Source organism: Schistocerca gregaria, chromosome 2 (assembly GCF_023897955.1).
Source record: "Schistocerca gregaria isolate iqSchGreg1 chromosome 2, iqSchGreg1.2, whole genome shotgun sequence".
NCBI lineage: Eukaryota > Metazoa > Arthropoda > Insecta > Orthoptera > Acrididae > Schistocerca > Schistocerca gregaria.
Window position 1 is genome coordinate 91152165 of NC_064921.1, and position 6000 is coordinate 91158164.

Below are 6000 nucleotides of genomic sequence, written 5' to 3' on the forward strand. Positions count from 1 at the left end.
TAGGAGATCGCTCACCTGCACTGCGCCAAACACGCATACGACCATCATTGGCACCAAGGCAGAAGCGACTCTCATCGCTGAAGACGACACGTCTCCATTCGTCCCTACATTCACGCCTGTCGCGAAACCACTGGAGGCGGGCTGCACGATGTTGGGGCGTGAGCGGAAGACGGCCTAACGGTGTGCGGGACCGTAGCCCAGCTTCATGGAGACGGTTGCGAATGGTCCTCGCCGATACCCCAGGAGCAACAATGTCCCTAATTTGCTGGGAAGTGGCGGTGCGGTCCCCTACGGCACTGCGTAGGATCCTACGGTCTTGGCGTGTATCCGTGCGTCGCTGCGGTCCGGTCCCAGGTCGACGGGCACGTGCACCTTCCGCCGACCACTGGCGACAACATCGATGTACTGTGGAGACCTCACGCCCCACGTGTTGAGCAATTCGGCGGTACGTCCACCCGGCCTCCCGCATGCCCACTATACGCCCTCGCTCAAAGTCCGTCAACTGCACATACGGTTCACGTCCACGCTGTCGCGGCATGCTACCAGTGTTAAAGACTGCGATGGAGCTCCGTATGCCACGGCAAACTGGCTGACACTGACGGCGGCGGTGCACAAATGCTGCGCAGCTAGCGCCATTCGACGGCCAACACCGCGGTTCCTGGTGTGTCCGCTGTGCCGTGCGTGTGATCATTGCTTGTACAGCCCTCTCGCAGTGTCCGGAGCAAGTATGGTGGGTCTGACACACCGGTGTCAGTGTGTTCTTTTTTCCATTTCCAGGAGTGTAACTTAACTAGCTATTAAATTAATTGAATTCTATGGACAGACAAATGCATCACTTGCAAAACCGGGTGCCCCACCTTGGTTGTGGTAAGGCCTTATGGACCAAAATGGTGAGGTCATCGCTCCCTAAGCTTACACACTACTTAACCTAACATAAACGAGTGGGGGGGGGGCTGCATGTGAACCATTCTTCTTGGATGTTGTTGTGACAACTCTTCATTTAACTACTCTCGGTACACTGTCAAGCACTAAAATAATCTTCATCTTTGCAGTTCTTCTTTTGCAAGCCCTTTACCATATGATTCAAATAACTATTTCGCTGTCTGAGGCGACAGTTTGACTACTGCAGAAGCATAATTTTCTTTCTGTGTTGCACGTTTACTTCACACACATCATACAACTTTTTCTTGAAATTAAGAACAGTCATGAGGTGGTGCATCTGGACTGACAGGGACAGCTTTTAGCAACACTAACAAAAACTAGAAAACAAACAGGTGCCTAAAATCAGCATTACATGTCAAAGCTTTTAATGCCCATAAATTATTTTAACAATTTCCTGTTGGGCAGGCTTTTGGGTACCTCCAATCAATCTCTGCCTGTTAGTAACTCTAAGACACGGAGCCACCACTTCAGTGACACTATTGTGGAAATTATGGACAATGGATATTAACGCAAATGACTAAAATAGGCGATCCTGTGTAGTGTCACAGAAGATGACACATTGTCTTTCTCACTACACGATTTTTCCAGTTACCTTCTTCCTAAACTAAATAAGTAAATAAAGTATTAAATGTGATCAAGGGATCTTGTGAACTTGAATGAAAGAAAGAATTAAATATCAATAAATTTATTCATAAAACACATGCCAAAATTGGAATGTGCATGAACAAATCATCTTGAATATGCACTATCTGATAATCATAAAGTAAAATGATCCAATTGGTAGTTAGCAATGTTGAATCAAGGGTGTTAACTCGAATTTAATTGAGACTTTAATGGGATAACACTATCTGACTAAGATCAATATGACTGACAGTGATAGTGAACTTGACTCAGAAACAAACTACCTACAATAATGCGCTTGGATCGAACAATAACTGCTGGTTCTGTGGATATCCAGCTAAGTAAGAGAGTTTGCTCTCAAGAGTCCTACTGCTGGTGTTGCCCAATGCTCACCATATGCGCAGAAAGCACAGGATGCAATGCATAGTGAACCTTGAGATCGCGCTGGATGGTGAACTTTTCGTCCTCAGTCTTCCTTGATGCGAGAGTGAATCTTGTTCACGATTTTCCACGGATACCAAACGAATACTGGCTTCCATACACTATCTTCCAGGCCATGAAAAGCGATTTCGCCAACAAACTAATACCGCCAATCGAAATGTCAGAGAACACTCGTGTGCCAGATCTACATCATATCTTGTACAACCCACCAAAAAATGGAAAAAATCTGTCCCTCCAATCATAGTGTAGTCAGGCGTTCACTATAACGATTTCTTCAACCATGGACTGTGATCCAATCAACACACTGTCATTTTTCACACACGGGTAAGTATGTGGACTAGGTGACTACGTGACATGGAAAAAACCCGACAGCCTTCATGGCTACCCAGTCTCTGGCCACCAGCACTGTTCCTGACAGATATTTTCGTCAACAGGCATACACCAATCTTAGCAGAGACAGGAGTGAGTATGAGCCCCCCTGCTGAAACATAAACAGTGCCTCACTTCACCCAGGAGCAATTGCTGCACTCACATTCCAACGCTACTTCTACAGAAGAACTTGTGAATTTCTGCTCTGGCTACAGGGAAAATACAGCTTAGCACCTGCTTCTAGCTCTCCACTTCTTTGTATCCTATGACTCCTTGTGACTCGGGCCGTGTGCTCTGTGAAAGCCGCTGCCATGTCAAAGCATTGGCCAGTTGCCTTGTGGCCTGCTCTTTTCAGAACTTGCCCTATTCAGCCTTACCTGCCACAATAGTAACTGCTCGATGAGAAACAAACACTTGTCTTCTCCACGTCTAGTGACCACATGCATCTATCTGCAACTGACTTCAGTGTTGCAATCACTGTCAGTCCGCTCTGACAATGTCAGTGATCATGGAACATGAGAAAATAAAGTGAAAGAAAGGTGGGTCAGAAGGATCTGACCTGTGCCACAATCAGTTCCGAAAATAAAGAAAACTCTTCCAATATAACAACTAGGACAGAGCTGAGTACTCACATGTGTACAAAAAGCAATTAATATCTTGAAATTAGATTGCGTTGGTAGGTTCTGGCTCATCCCTGTCTCACTAGCTCACTCACATAGTTCCATCGCTTTCGAGCCAAAACTTACCCAGAACCTAGCAACACAATCTACTATAATCCAGTTTTCAAGTCTAATTCCCTTTTCTCTCACAAAAGGTGAACGTAAGAAAATGAATTTTAATAATTCTTTATAAAAGCTGAACTTAGGAAAATAAATAAAATGAATAATGGTGAATGTAAGAAATTTTTATAATTTGTTATGTCTGAATGGTATTGTACCTATTTTATTTTTCACAACATATATATTTCGTAATCATGAGGATTCAATGCTTTCTTGTTTATTTCAACTGTGTATATTTCGTATTTTTCACTTTGAATCACATTAATACGTCTGTACTGTTCACTATTGTTAAACAAACAATCTTTATAATCTTCTAAGCTTATTCTATGTTTGACAATACATTTGTTAACTCATTTAAATTTTTCTCTCTTTATCGTCAACTTTATAATTATACATTTGTGTTCTCAGACCACAAAATTCTTCCATTATTGTTGCATTTCATTCATCTTTCATTTTTCCTACAACTTTCTTGTTAAATTGTGGAATACCATAAATACTATTTTCAGGATAATCACTAGTATCAAATTTACAATCATAGTTTTCATGTCGTCACAGGAGTCTTCAGTTTTTATATTGTACATATAACTGTGCATATCGTGATAACACAATTCAATATTTTCTCCATATTTTGGTTTCATTGTTCTGTGGTGAAAATCGTACATCAGTCCTTTAGACAAATCAAGTATACTCATTCCAACATAGATTGGTTTGCTAAATGTCATTTTTGTCTGATTCATATGAATAGCAACAAGGTTTTCATTACGTATAGTTTTGCTTCAAAGTTTGGCTTTGCTGTTAATTTATAACATTTTTCTCTATTTGAGACTAATATTATATCAACTCTGTTTCTAATATTTTCCATTGTCTTGCCAACAGCCAAATTATTCATAAGTTTATAGAAGTCTTTTTCAGTATCTTTTTTGGCTTTACTTCTCATTTCTGTATTTAAATTAATGTACTTCTTCAAGCAAGTCGCTTATTTAAATTCTAAAACTAAGTATTATAGTTAATGTCATTCCTAATGATAAATACTGTTTAAGATTTCTATAATGAACCACACATTTATTTTTGTTTTCTAAAATACTTAACGATTTACCTTCTTCTGTTCATCCAGGCACAATTTTATTTTCAGAAGTGAGTAGTAAATCTTTATGTAAATCATGTAATTCTTTTGGATACTCTAAATCTACTTAAAAATACATTATGTTATCAAAAGTATCCTTACACCACAAAAGTATACGTTTTTCATATTAGGTGCATTGTGCTGCCTCCTACTGCCAGGTACTCCATATCAGCGACCTCAGTAGTCATTAGACATTGTGAGGGAGCAAAATGGGGTGCTGCAACTTCGAACTTGGTCAGGTGGTTGGGTGTCACTTGTGTCATATGTGTGCCGATGATATTTCCACACTCCTAAACATCCCTTGGTCCACTGTTTTCGATGTGATAGTGAAGTGGAAAGATGAAGGGATATGTACAGCACAAAAATGTACAGGCCAACCTCGTCTGTTGACTGACAGAGACCACCGATACTTGAAGAGGGTCATAATGTGTAATAGGCAGACGTCTATCCAGAGCATCACACAGGAATTCGAAACTGGACCAGGAACCACTGCAAGTACCATGACAGTTAGGCAAGGCATGAGAAAACTTGGATTTCATGGGGGAGCGGTTGTTCGTAAGCCACACATCACGCTGCTAAATGCCAAATGATGACTCGCTTTGTGTAAGGAGCAGTAAACATTGGACTATTGAACAGTGGAAAAACGTTGTGTGGAGCGACACAATGTGGCGATCCGATGGCAGAGTGTGGTTGTGGTGAATGCCTGGTGAATGTCATCTGCCAGCATGTGTAGTGCCAACAGTAAAATTTGGAGGTGGTGGTGTCATGGTGTTGTGTTTTAGTGGAGGAGGTTTGCACCCCTTGTTGTTTTGTGTGGCACTATCACAGCACAGGCCTACATTGATGTATAAATTCCCTTCTTGCTTCCCACTGTAGGTGAGAAATTCGGGGATGGTGATTGCATCTTTCAACACAATTGAGCACCTTTTCATAATGCATGGCCTATGACAGAGTGGTTACACGACAATAATATCCCTGTAATGGACTGTCCTGCACAGACTCCTGAATCCTACACAACACCTTTGGGATGTTTAGGAATGCCGACTTCGTGCCAAGCCTCACTGACTGACATCAATACGTCTCCTGAGTGCAGGACTCTGTGAAGAATGGGATAATGGGCTGCCATTCCCCAAGAATCCTTCCAGCATCTGATTAAAGGTATGTCTGCTATAGTGGAAGCTGTCTTCAAGGCTAAGGGTTGGCCAACACCATATTGAATTCCAACATTACCTATGGAGAGCTCTACGAACTTATAAGTCATTTTCAGTCAGGTGTCCAGATACTTCTCATCACATAGTGCATGTCCAACTTTAGCAGTATCTGAAATTTCACTTTTTTGTACTATCAAAAGAACCTCGATTATGCCATTCAGATTCACCATATGGGAAATACTCACTCATACAATATCTATCTAAATTATCTGCATCTAAATATGCCAGATAATTCGATACCTTTTTAACATCAAAACATTCATATATCTTTTGTTTGCTTTGATGAATCTTTTACAACACTGCAATATTCCTCCTCTTAAAACTAGTTTTAAATCTATTTCTTTTTCATCATAACTAAGTTCTGTCACAAACAGATGCAAATCATATCCTGAAAAATTATGTAAATAAATTGGTACAAAACTTGAATGTTTTAACTGTAAATTACATTAATTACATACTGGATTTATAAATTTTCCAGTTAAATGATCATGATGAAGAACCTTTTCCTTTTTAG